The sequence below is a fragment of the Anopheles funestus genome, chromosome 2RL, assembly GCF_943734845.2.
Source record: "Anopheles funestus chromosome 2RL, idAnoFuneDA-416_04, whole genome shotgun sequence".
Classification (NCBI taxonomy): domain Eukaryota; kingdom Metazoa; phylum Arthropoda; class Insecta; order Diptera; family Culicidae; genus Anopheles; species Anopheles funestus.
Window position 1 is genome coordinate 97,008,709 of NC_064598.1, and position 14,321 is coordinate 97,023,029.

General features: G+C 43.1%; 1 protein-coding gene across 2 annotated transcripts in view; it reads left to right on the top strand.

Annotated features, from left to right (window-relative positions):
* The first annotated feature begins 9,681 nt into the window (after window positions 1-9,681).
* LOC125763357 (uncharacterized) overlaps window positions 9,682-14,321 on the top strand; it is a 46,648-nt gene continuing 42,008 nt past the window's right edge. For both annotated transcript variants that reach the window (XM_049426415.1, XM_049426418.1), the window contains exon 1: window positions 9,682-10,265. The gene's annotated coding sequence lies outside the window, so the exon portion shown is untranslated. The remainder of the gene's footprint in view (window positions 10,266-14,321) is intronic.

A 14,321-nucleotide genomic window follows, 5' to 3' on the forward strand; every position in this document is an offset into this window, starting at 1 on the left:
GAGAGCATAGTTGTCATAGAAAATCATAGTTTTATTATTTTTGATTCTTTTTTTTTAATTTATAGCAGATTTTACATGCTTACACTCATGAGTGAATAAAATTACCGAACCTTAGCTTATTCGATGATGCCGGTTTTTTTATGACTCCGAAATGAATCGTTAATCGAGCTGACTCCAAATAACGACTCATGCACTCTGAGTTGACTCACTAAAAAGAGTTGTTATTCTCATCTCTAGTTACCACACTCTATTAGTGAGAAGTATTTTCAAAAGTTTTCATTTGTACAATTATTCCTGTACATATAAAAATGCACACAAAAAACCCTGCAAAGGAACGAAACTGTCTCACATTTATAATCAGAAGAAAATGGCCACATTATCTATCAGAAATGTGCGCCCGGAAAAGTGTTGTCTCATGTTCTTCTCTAATTAAACGGTGCGTTTTTGTGAACCTTTTGCCTAACGCGCCGTGACATCGTTGTGGTGTGTTCTTTCTTTTTTTTTCTTGCCCTCTCTACGTAGCTGCCAAAGCGATCATTACAAAACGGTCCCCATTGCGTCGGGCTTCATTCAGCACGAGCACACTAAATTACACGTAATCGCTTGGAATAAAAAAAACGAAAAAAAACCACCACACAAACCGATGCAAAACGGAGCATCAAAGTGGCGGAAGCAAAAAGGGGCTTCCCATTTGGTGCATTGATGCAACGTTGTGCACTTTTTAGCTTCACTTTCTATCGCGGCATTCGAGCGCCCGCGTGATGCACCTGAACTGCAAGCAAAATCATACGGTTTTTAATTTCTTTTTTTGAAATATGTTTTTTTCACCCCTTTCCCATTCGCAAAATCTCAACTCCGATGGTATTTTATGATAAAGCGACTCCCTAACGACTCGCTACACTCGCTTCCCGGACGGTTCGAACGGAATGGGGCTTTATGTGTGTGTTTTTTTTCGTCTTTCTTCCAGCATCACTTTACTGGGACGAGACTAGCGCGAGACATCGATCCCGACACGGGAAGGTGTGACAGACCCGTCCACATCAAAACCGCGGATCCGTGACGCGGAAGTATTTAGCGTAGCAGCACTAACTCCTTCTAATTATTTCCAACGAGTAAAATATTTTAATTACGTGAATAATTTTTCTTTGCAAACCACTTGCCCCGCTTGCTCGGCTCGGAAGGGATGTGTCACCGGAACTAAAGTGTCATCTGTCAGTCGTCGGGAAAGAAGTCTCGAGTTCTACCATTTACGGTTGATGTGACTGAACCCCGGGTGGAGGGGGGAGGCATGGGGAGAAAAGGAAATATTGCCATCGGAATTGGTTTTCTGTAAAGATATGAAATTGTTTCCACCGTTCCCGGCCACGGATGGGTTTGTTTTCGAGTGGGATTCGCTAAAGTTACTGCGAAACAGTGGCTTTTGCGGGTTTAGAAGGAAGATGTCACAGGAAATTATGGAAGGAAAAACGAGTATTTTCATTGTATTATTTGTTTGCTGTTTGCCGTTGACAGTGAAGTTTAAATTTCAATTAAAAGAAGCAAAAACTAATGACTGTCGCTACTGGCGGAGATTAAAAACGCTGACAAATTTGACTGATAAGACGAGTGAAAGGTAAAGGTTAACAACTCCAACTTTACTGAAGCGATCGTTTTAAACCCTCTTTTAGCAGCTTTAAAAAATCTGGATTTCCTTTTTACTGATTTCATAATAAAAGAAGAAATATTTGTTCGGCCGTCTAACAATATGTTTACTGCCAATCCTCCATCATACCAATGAGCAGCATTAAATCAATTTAATTATTCTATACCACAACCACCAGCCAACGGACAGCTGCGCGCAAAACGCGATTGTTGTTCCACTTGAAAACGGGGAAAATCCGAACGATGTCGTTCCCAATCATTCTTCCGTCCGCCCCCAAAACTACCCATCGTTGCGATTTCCATTAAACCAACGAACCGTTTTAGCGTGCAGGCCAGTGTTTCCGCTCGCTAAATAATTCGCTTCGCGGCAACACGGCATCCGTAGCATAAGAGCGCATAAACGCATCATTGAGCTTAAAGTACCTCCAGGAAGCATCGCTTCTTCGCATTCGAAATGGTCACATTTGGCAACGGACCGGTTAGTAACGCGTAACGCATATGTCGCGGCCACTCGTCAACGTTTCTCGTACAGGCAGGCAGACCGGGACCCTCGACAGCGGGAATGTTGATTTGACTCGTTATAAAGTGCCAAACCGCCCCGACGACGATCGTGTCCATCGGGTGAATGAAAAACGTTCAACGGGGTGTTTCGGAAAGAAAACACTCCAGCATCATCCGTTCCACGGATCGTGGAGATCGTATGCGAGGTGCAACGGAAATGTGTGTGGAAATCTCGAGGAAAACTCGGAAGCGAGGTGTCGTCAGTAGCGTTTAATAGCGGAAATAAATTTTAAACTCTTTCTCCGAAAACAACGACGCACGGGGAAAATCAAAAGAGAGAAGAAAAAAATAATAAAACGTAGTGGCTATGGTTAGATTGAGATATCCACTATTTTAAGGCGACAATATTGGTCGGACAGGGGCAAAACACACAAAACACAAGAAGTAGCGCTTTTCCTTCACAAAAACACACATCAAATAGGGTGAGGGAGTTGGGAAGAACGAAAAAGAATGAAGAAATTCAAGCAGCTAAATTTAATAATCATTTTTCGCCGAACGACGAAATAATGACATTCCACCTTTCGGGACAGGTTGAAAAATTGGTCGTATTTTAATACTTTATATGCTTTCTTCAACCAAATCGAACCCCGTTTGTCGCCTTTCGCCCACTTTAACATCCCCGTCCGAACCTTTCCCCCGTTCCCCCGTAAAACCCCACTCACCTTGTTTGATCGTGTCCCGATTGACGCAATCGCCAACCGGTTCGGGAAAAATCAAAACAAAAAACCTCACACCCCCGCCGAAAAATCACCGGTGCGCGGGAAAACAAGGGCCAGTGCGTGAAGCAATCGATGCACGGCCGAACACAACAGATATTGCTCATTCGGCTGCTGCTGTGGCCCATCCCTCACGGCGGCAGGTTCATCCCGGCTGCGCCTAAATCGACGGATGAATAATAGCCACTGGAAAGCAAATGGAAATGCCGGTTCGTGGCTATTTTGTCCGGCGCGCAGCGAAACACTTCGATATGGACGCGATATTCGAGTCGTTCGAAGTGAGTGTGCTGCTACACTCTTAATAACTTTATGACATTTATGGGTTCGTTCCGCCCACCACCCGGCCCCTACCACCGCGTTTCCATGCGCGTGCCGGTGGAAAACGGTTTCCATTCGCATCTTTCTTCCACCCTTTCGATCTGTCTGTCTGTCTGTGTGTGAGGTTTTTTTCCCTTCTCTCTTGTTTTGTTCACTAACCGAAGAAGAAAAGCGATCTTTAATTTTGTGTTTGTTGTTTTATATCTCTGCCCGTAGTAGCGTTTGCTGCACTCGTCCGCCCATTTTCCGGGGGTTTTCCTTCCCATCCCTTGTTGGACTGATGCTTTTCCGACATTCCCACCAGCTGCAAAGTGGTTGACGGACACGAACACGCGTGTACACGCGGCATCAGGGCGATAAAAAATTAATCTGTTCATTTGAAATTTATTCAATATTATTATGATGGGGGCCCCCCGTTTTTCTCGATCGCCATCCCCTCGATCACGTCTGGGTTTTGAAAGGAAGGACAGGGAGCGAAGCATGCGTGGTCGTGTGTGTGTGTGAGTGCGTGTGCTTGTTTGAAATTTTAACTCTTTCGTTTATTTCAGCACCCCGTGGCCATAAACATATTTCGTTATTAATGCATGTTTTCTCACCACAATGTGCCCGAAACCTTGGAGTAGGAGTTTTGTTGAGCGCTTCTTCTTTCACTTTTATTCACGTTGTTGCGATGTTGCGATGCGACAACGGTTTTTAGGAGAATCTTTGAAGGAAGATGTTTGTTGTTTTGTTAAAAAGAAATTTGAATTCTTTTCTTCAGTTAATAAAATAAATTAAATTTTTTTGAAAAAAAAAATTAAAAAAGAAAAAAAGGAATTAAATAATAATGTTCAATATTATTTTCAAGCTTAACTAAAATAACACCTTTACAGAGGAATGTTATTTTCATCCATTTGTAAGAACACAAAAGTGCATCCACAAAAAAAATGAAATCTTTTCCCTCTCCATGACTGATGACTTGAAGAAGGACTATTCTCAAAAAAGGGGGAACTACATAAAACAACAACAAAATATTACCCCGTGAGCATTTGATTTATGTCAGTGAAATACGCTATGTTTATTAGACGTATCGTTCAAAATTACAAGAGAACAACATGGAACAATACCGGAACGGGCGCGAGTGACACTCGTTGCTTTCCGGACGTGTATTTTGCCCGACTCCTCCCAAAAACACGCTGCGAAGGTGGAAAAACATAAGCACGTCAGCTGCGCCATGCGTTTTCGGGTGGGTTTTTTTTGTGGGGGAGACCGTGCGAAGGGAGCATTCCGATGAGGATGGTTTATGTTCCGTAATGCCGTTTCGTTCGATGATGGAGTGTGGCTGGTAAACAGGTGAATTTAATTTACTTACTATTGGAAAAACGTTGAAAAGTCGGTCGGAGTTTGGAAAGGAGGATGTATGAGAGGTTGTCCGCGACACCTACTCCGTGGGATGTGAACGGGTTTGTTTTCTTCTCTTCTTTTGGTGAGGTGCCCTCAACACTACCGTGAACATTCGATGGAATGTAGCGATATGGTGGAAAAAAGGGGTTTCAAGCTGAGAAGAAAATCCTGTAGATGAAGGCTAGGATTAGGGAAGCGATGGATGAAGATGATTATGTTGTCACACACATCTGTTAATTCGCCTGGAAGATGTCCAAGAAGCCCTGGGGCCCGCCAAATGCGTTCCGATCGGAACCGATACGTATCTCTATTTGTTACCTCCCCCCTGGTTTTTGGGGTAGTAAATTATTGGAACGCTTAGGAAAAAGGCTATTAATATGTAATGGGTTGTGAGAGAGAGATAGAGGGAGCGAGTGATTTTAGTAGTTTTAAGTGTATTCAATCAGAGGCAAAGAAATAGCACAACTGGAACGTTACGCCGGTACGATTGTTTAGAGCAAACTTCGTTTCCCTCAGGCGGATGATAAACTGCTAGTACTCCACTCATCCAAGCTCGTTCAAGCTCGCGTGAATATTTCGAAAACGAGCAACAAATCTATCAGCAGTAGAAATAACTACACACGCTGCTCGTTCGGGTGTTTGGCTCGCTAGCGAAATCACTTTGTGCGAATGCAACACTGCCTCAGTAACAAGCAGCAACATCCGCACCAGCAGAATAGAAGATCAAACAGACAACACTGAACAGAGCTATTCATATTTCCATTAATCTTGGCAAACAACACAAATCAACACGGCAAGGGCGAACCGCGGGCGCAAGGCTGAAACGCGGGTTACGGTGGCGCAGGTCGAAATTCTCGCCCGTAATCCGCGCGATTAAACAACCGAACCCATAGTTCCGTGGCCCAAACGGACAGAAACAAATAAATCTTTTCTTGTTGGAACTAGTGAACGCGTCGTACTTGACTCACGGTACACGGCTGCATCCGTGTGCACGCTCACTCACTTTTACACGGTTTTCGCGATGCGTGCGATGGTTCTCTTCTCGGGGGTTTTTTTTTTGGAGATCACACCAGCCAGGAACCTGCCAGCTCCCGGATGAATGAAGCCAGTGTACACACGACGACGCATCATCAACCACGGAACTGCGTAAAGGAGCTGTAGGAAGTCTCAGCCAAACGGTGCAGGAAGGGGGGGTGCTGCGGAATGGGAAAACACGCATATTCGAAAACTATGCCGAGAATGATCAAGTGTAGAAATAACAACCACAACGCAAGGAAGAGGCAAAAACCGATCAGTTGATGCTCCGGTGAAGCGGAGACGTACACGAAACACAACTCAAACCACTAGTTACACGGTCAGAAATAAACTTAATTTATTGTTATAATCAATCTACTTAAGTAAATATATTTTCCGGCCCCGCTGGTGGTACGGTGGTTGTTGTGAGAACAAAACATTCGCGCAAGATTAAAGGGAAAAGTATAGAAAGGCGAGTTGGAAATAAATCTTCCAAGATCACACCAAACCCACCACACCCCCTTGGTTGGTGCCGACGGATCGGTTGGATGTGGGGGGAAGAGAGAAACGGTGGGAAATGCGAATGGTAGATTTTCCTTGTTTGAAGCAGATTTCCATACGGTTTACTGTTTGAGTGACCGGTTGCGTTGTTTAGTGTCTCTTACGGTGTATGATCGATTTGACAGCTTGTCTAAGCGGTGGATGAAATGTGTTGAGCAGGAGCAGTGATCGAGACGGACGGCGTACCGATTGTTTGGTGGATGGGTAGACTGTTTTGCTGTGGAAGAAATTCTTCCAGACACTTATTGAGAGCTAAGTGTACTAAAATGGAGTAATAATCATAGTTTCTCTTAATAACTGAGTAAGAGTTATCGTATGTTGATGTTTATTTCTACAATGGTAGCTTTCAGTTGTTCGCCAAAAACAAGGACTGCTTGAAAATACTTGATGTCTGGTGTAAGAATTCCATTAGGAGATTTTCATAAAAGATCCAGATCTAGATTTGCTCTGGAATACTTTTGATATTACTTTGAAGAATTTGGCAGAATTAGAATCTGTACGATAAATTTGATTTAAGGAGAGTCCCTATCATTTGTAAATCATTTGTCTTTTAAGGCTTTTCTCAAATCGGCCCTTAAAGCTATTCATGACAAAAAGCAATTGCTTCAGGCTATTGAAAACAAAAAGCCAACAATTTTTAAAAACAGTTTTAAAACATTTTACATAACAGGGTTCTTTTTGGTGTAGAATTAGAATCAATAAATCAAGCAAAGAAAATTCCCTATCCCAATAAAGGTGACAGTATGTAGTCGAAGATCAAGGTGAAGCATTATCCATGATCCCTGATCCATCAAACTGAAGATAAGTTTTTCGAATAACTTTTGTCACACTCCTGTGAGGGTTTATTTTTATTACCATGCCGATGGATATGTGCGACTGTATTTATGTGACCATCGGAGTAGGTGATTTGTTCTACATTAAATAGCCCCGAAGCAAAACCCAGAAGAACTCCAGGTTAGGGCAGTTTGTTTTTATAATCTCCGTAAAAGAAGTGTAAAAGGCAATTAACCGTATCAAACAACCGATGAACAGTGGAAAACAAGTGTCCCTCACAAGACGATTAACTTGATGACGGTGAATGTTCGATCGTAAACATTAATCCAACCGAGCGGGAACCTCGCTTTGTGCGTAGTATGACCTTAAGCAGTAGCGTCATTTCTCTTTCATGTTGTAAATTGTTTTCCACCGCTTGTTTTCCTTTTGCTTTTGGATGCGTGCGTTTTTCCCGCAGGAAGAAATCGCGAAGAACACCCAAAAACCATGGTCGCCCTCAAATGGCTTTGTTTGCCCCGTTTTGAATGTTGCCAAACAAAAATAAATAGCACCACGTAACGAATTATTAGTGCCTATTGGCGTTGTTTGTATTGTGTATTTACTTTGACTTCGCATCGTGGCATCAGCATTCGGGAAATGAATTTTCCTTCATTTCACCGTCTTCGACCGATGCACCCGTGCTCATACCCGTCCTCCCCCCCGGCGCACCATTCCGGGCTGATGTTGTTACATCAATTGACAGACTTCAAAATCGACTTCAGCGCAAAACCAAATCAAATTCCAGATTGTCTCATGCTGTCGGTAAGACGACGAAGATGTGCTGTGATTTGGTTCCATCTTTCATTTCCACCAGTCCCCAATGTTCGCCGGATCTCTCATCTCCCAAACCCCCAAAAACCCGGGGAACCTGTGCGTAGCGTGTCGATTGCGTGGATGTAAACAATCATTCCAAGCTCGTCAAGACAGAAGTCCGCCACTGATTATGTACCGGGTGTTGTTATGCTAACAATTCCTCCCTCCACTGGATGATGTTTTCTTCCACCATTTTCCTCTCGCCTTCCATTCGTTTTTAATGGGTGGAGATTGAGAGTGGTTGGAGGAAAGCAACTCGAGTCTCGAGTGGTCGGGATTTTCCTTCTGGTGGTCGGTGTTCTTTCTCCGTCAATCATCAAACGATTTTCCGCACACAAGGCTATTACTACTACGACTACTGTTCCGCCACCATCAGCACCACCCCAGTACGGTTCGTCTTGAAGGTGTAAGGAAGTTTTTGGACGGTAATTCCACTTACAAGTGAGGGAGCAAAACAAACAGCAACCGATGAGAATTCGGTTTTCATTTTCAAGTAACCGTTTTGTCAAGAAAACGGCACAAATTTCGGCTCATCTTTCTTTCGCTTATTACCGTACACCGGAAGTGTAAAATGAAATGAGTACAGTTTGGCAGTCTTTTCTAATTTCTCGTCTTCCGTTAGGAGTTTGGAGCAGGCAAAAAGGAAAGACTGCAAGAGAACTCACACTTAACCTCGCAGCCATGACATGCGTGACGGAAAATGCACGGAAGCATCGCGTGTTGCGCGTCGTTGGTGCGTTACTTGCGATTAGATGTTTCGTCCGTAAAAGGAAATAAAGGGGTTTTTAATAAGAATTGTTAGAAAAAGCTATTATATGTATTTATTTTAAAGAGATTAATTTTTACATCATAAGATTTTCATCCATTCCAACCCTCAAAGTTCTGCTGCATCTTTTCGGGATGCAATTTTGCGTGATTGCACAAAATGAGTAAAGAAAATGAACCTTTCACGAACAGTGCACCCTCCGCTGTCTTCGCACACGGTAAGATTCGAAACGACGTGCAGCTTTTCCAGCACCCAGTAGTTCCGGAACCACGGTTTCCCGCTTGTTCGGATTTTCCTCTCTCACACAATAGCAAACACCACGACCAGCGCTAACGATGTGTGTGGATGCTGTACGAAATCGGATTGTTCCGTCTCGCTTCCTCGGCGCGAGAAAAACCCCGTTTTGTGGTGGGAAAATGGCAATTGTTGGAAAATTTCGCCGAGAACCGTTTCATCTCGCTTGCGCACAATACCAACTCACCCTGTTGGGAAGAATGGAACGATTTGTCGCCCCTTGGTTCGGTGGATGAAAGATGAGAAAGAGAGAGAGAAAGAAAGGGAGCGAGAGACAAATCGAGAGATGAGATATGTGCGTGAGAAATGAGGGGTGAATTTCATCCGTACGGCGAGAAGAGTGAATGTTTCGCGAGAGTATGATTTCTTGGGACGATGAGACGATGTTATTGTTTGCTATTATCAAAACGGTCAAAAGTCCTTCACCGAGTGGATTCGCTCTTTCGCAATTTCTCACGCTGGTGAGTTGTAATGATGTCCTACGAGGGGTGCGTTATGAAGGAGGCGAAGGATTTTCTCCTTGTGCTCCCGCATCCCCGTCTTACCATCCGCACCCCATCCGATATGTTGGAGTGACTGGGATAAAACGCAGCATCCCCAAACGTACGTAGCAAGTGCGCCCTTTTGTAGCGGAGAGTCGAACAATGCTCTCCCGAAACCGAGAAGGCAATACAGCGGGCAGATCGGGAGAGCAGATTCCTGTAGCTGCCGCCGACGACAACGACGACGACGACGACGGAACGGTGACGCGCGATTCCGCTTTTGCATTCGGGCCTTCTCTTTTCGCATCGCGCACTTGGAGTTCCACTTGGTTTGCCACTGCGCGGCAGTGGCTTCATCGGATAAAGTCGTTGTTTGATGCTGGTCGTGCCGGATGCGTTATATCCCGCTGGCGTTTTGCGAAACGCAACCATCGCTAGTGCTGCGAGTGTGTCGTACGCGACCAGTGTACTCGTATTGTTTGTTGGAAATCTTTTTTCCTGGAGCGCCAGAATGTTACACCCACTGGTAGTGTGTCTTGTGGAGTGATTTTTAATTTTTAGTTTTTTTCACCAAGTGACGTTGAAGTGAAGAAAAAAAGTGTCTAAGACCCGGAACAACAACATTCGGAATGATAACGTAAAATGGCGATGAAAAGTGTAAGAAAAAGAGAAGAGTGATTTTTCATTAACTTGTTCTGGAGTAAACCCTTTTTCCAGATAATAAGTGATTAAGTGGTCTGAGTGAGTAAAGCATACATACGCACAGGTAGTGTGTAAAGGTGGGTGAAAAGTGTCCAAGAACGTGCCATTAGAAACGTAGCATTGTGAAGCACAAACCCGGCGGTAAAACGAGACTAAATTGGTGCAGCTTTAGTTTTGAAACAAAGGAAAGCAAAGCAAGTGGTGAGTGACAATTTATTTAAAAACAAAATATTGTGTAAAAGCAAAACAACAAAAAACAATTTTTTTTCTGATTTTTACAATCAACAAATGGTTTTATGCTTCGACAATCGAACCCAGCTAACTTTATTTCGGAATGAATGGAAGACAACAAACAATGTCTTCCGATGTTCTGAAAGCAACAAAAATCACCCCTCGTTATCATAATCGAAGTGATAATAAAAAATGAATGTAAACTTTTAGAACACACAAAACAAAACGAACCAAATGCACATGAATTGTTCCATGATGGACTGATTTTTACCAACACGTGATTAACAATGTTCAACTTGTTGATAACGATGGATTATTAATAGATGCTTTCCAAACTGTACATGATATGAACGGGATTTATTATTCTATTTTGTTCTTTTTTTGCTATTGTGTTGTGTAACAAACAAATCGCAGGAAAGGGCATTAACTGAAAAAAGAAAATGCGAAAAACGTTGTTTTTTGCTTTCACCTTCAATTGGTAATCATGGTTGGAATTGGAACGGAATGGCGTTCTGCACGTGTTTTCAACAACTCCAAACCATTATAATCCAATCAGCTTTTTTTTTGTCGCAATTGTGCAAAAATACATATTTTTTTGTTTGTTTGCCTTTTACCACGGAATAAATGTGATAGTGTTATGGTGTATGCCATGCTTTGCCCGATCTGGTCACAACTGTTTTCTACCGAATCCAATCATCTTTATGGTGTATTACTGTTTGCAAAACGGTACGGCATCAAATGTCGTTCTTCATTTGTTCGTCTCGTTTTCGAATCGATCCTCCCAAAAATGTACAGCTAAAGGGATGTTTGGGAAACACTGGGAAAAGGACCTACCCAGGGCATCTCAACATAATCCACCTGCACCGGCAATCGTTAGACACATACACACAGTAAAACACGCATTCTACTAGATGTGTGTATTTATTTATGCTGACATGGAACTCCATTATCCAAACTCCCTTATCAACCTGCGAACGCACGCCGATGCGATGTACGTATTTTTTTTTTTGGAGCGCGATAGCAAAAGAGACGATTTTCCTGCCTATTTTTCCTCTTCATTGGCCGGCATTGGAAACAGTTTTACCTGTCCGTCCCAATGGGATGGAGGTTTTGCTTTTTTTCTTCTTTCTCTCTCACGTATGTATGCTTGTTCTTCGTTTTTCAATGTTGCCCAGTTGCCCTACGCAGCCCGTAATCCATTTCCATTTACCCCAATAATTTACGGTTATCTGTTTTCCTCATTTTTCATTTCCATTTCCTGCTTCTTATCGGGTTTTCCGCCCCCCCCCCCCCCCTCGCCCGGTTACGGCCGGCCGGTGTGTGGTCCATCCGGTGTTCAACCCCCTTTTCAACCCCCCTTTCAACCCACCACCTGATAATGCTTTTCGACAACAACATCATCATCATCATCATCATCATCATGAGCATCAGCAGCATCCTTCTCGGGGTTTTTTGGGTTGTGAATGTAATGTTGTTTGTGCTTTTCGTTTCATTTCCCGGTTGTCCATTCTCGCTGGCGGATGGTGGTGAGGACGATGTCGTCGTTCACTTTTCGGTTTTTCATACAATTTTCATTTTCATTTTTCCCGACCCCGGAACGGTACCGCCACTTTTTCCAACAAGGGCGAGCAGTTTTTTTCTTCTTCTTCATACCATTGCTGCCGTTGTCCCTCGATCCCGATTATGTTTTCATTTCGTTCAATTCTTCAATTCGTCTCCCGAGTTTGTGTGTGTGTGTGCGGGTGTGCGTTGTTCCGAGCCCGTCTCGTTCGAAAAGGCCCTTGAGTGCGTCGGCGTACGGTTTCGGCGTAGGCTTGCAATGACACCCCCGGGTTGGGTTGGGTGGAAAAAAACTGAGGGAAAACAACGCCCGGAGGCTACAAGTCGGAGGGTACAGTCTAGTAAGAAGGCTGCAGAATGGGACACGTTCCGCGGTGTGTTTATCGATTTTTATTCAAGCAAGAACCGCACATATTCAACAGCGAAACACCCAAAAGTACCCACTTTAAGGTATGCCGTATGCCGACAAAACAAAAACAAAACAAAAAAACAATTGTAAAATCATCCTGTTTTTCGAATTGCTTACTTTTTTTTGCCTGTGTGGCTTTGTAATTTTTTTATGCCAATAAAATCATCCCGCAGGACCTTCATAGGGGGAAAATAAAAAAAGGGTGAATATCAACAAGAATGCACCGTAAAATGGGTGCAACAATTTAGACGAAGCACTTTTATTTTAGCTCGTTATCAGATGAAAGTTTTCCAACGATTGAATGTAAGGAAATAAAACCCACGGCAAGAGGGGTTTTGCGCCAGGAAAACAAATGATTTCAACCAACAATCAACTTAACAAGCCGTGGGTGGGAGTGAGATACGAGAACCGTTCGAGACTTCTTAATCGGTCACCCTTTAACCCTAATTAAAACGATTTTTAAACGACCCGAATTTAGCCGGAATGAAGCCAAAATCCACGAGCCGGGGAAGCGAAAATTTACATAAATTACCGACCGACGACGGCCTTCCCGAGCCTTGTGGACAAGCCATTTTTGGACAGTGATTTTGATGCACGTTTGAGGGTGTCGTGTTTGAGGGCGAGTAGCATCAAAGTTAACAACAAAACATTGGGACAGCAACAGTTTTTTTGGTTGTTGGCGGCTTCCACCAACCAACGCCAGACGAAGCGAAAGCCATCCAAGTACCGAGGGCATGCGTTACTGTGGGATTGTAACGCGTGTGAATATCGTAAAACAGTCAGTTTGAATTTTTCGCGAACCTCGGCCGGCTGGCCGGTTAAGTATCGCATCGTTTAAGCGTTGCTTCGAGCGAGCAGAATGAAATGGAACTAGCGATGGAAGGCAATTAAAAGCTAACCGTTCCGAAACGTTTTCGACTCGCCAGTGATGATGATGATGATGGTGGACGAGTTGTAAAACATTGTCACCAGTCCGATGTCTATCCACTGTTGGAATGTCTGTTGCGTTTCGTGTGAGATATAAAATCCTCAATGCAAACCCCTTTTCCGAAGGGTTTCATGAATGGATGTACTTGCACTATACACCTTACGAGTCACACATAAAGCTGAGAAAAAAAATGGTATTTCTTTTAAATAACTCTTTAATAACCTCTTTTTTTATTAACACGTTACGCAACAAATGCAATTTAATTGTACGCTCAATACTCGCCAGCGACTAACTTTGGCTGCAATCGTTCAGTTTCCAATTGCAGCTCCGTTCTCGATTAGCATGTCGAGGATAAAAGAGGAACAGATATACTATATGCACACACACTCGGAACCGGCAATGACGCGCGGAATGGAATGGAATAAAAGTAACGCTTTCGGTGTCGTTTCCGAAAAGGAGAATTTGTTCACGTTTTTATGATCATTGCCATTATCGCTTGGCATGTCGTACGGGTGCCCCAGCACTTATTCGGTGTCCTGTGTCTTCCGATGACCGTTGTTCACTGTTCCGATTCTTGCACTGCTACACTCACTCATCCCAGTGTGTCCAGCGATTTGGAAGAGAGAAAAGTTTTAAGAACGTAAAATCTCCAATCCATTCCCATTTCCATTTCATTGGAAACACGTTTTTATCCCAAGTGAAGGTAGATGCGTTGTATCGCTTTTATGACCGTTTTATGCTCGATTCGGAGTATTTTCAGGTTTCTCAATGTACTGCACAATGGTTTGATAGCCATTTTATTATATTCCATTATTGTGTGTGGTTTGTTGTTTTCTTCTTCGCTTTTGGTGGGAAATTAGCATACGTTTGAAATTGTTCACTTGATTGTTGGATTGATTGGTATGCTGCGGAATTTGTATTGGCGTATAATTTGTACGAAGGATGTGTTAAATAAGTGTCCCATTCTTTTTTTTATGTTTTTGAAATAAATTAATTAACAAAAGCGAGACATTATTTTATTAGCCAGTGGTCAAAATGAAAGCTTAAAGTCGTATTTTGAAACACATCGCTTCATAGCCGTTAAACCTACTCATTCTAGATCGGATTCTTATTCTGATTCTGATTAGTG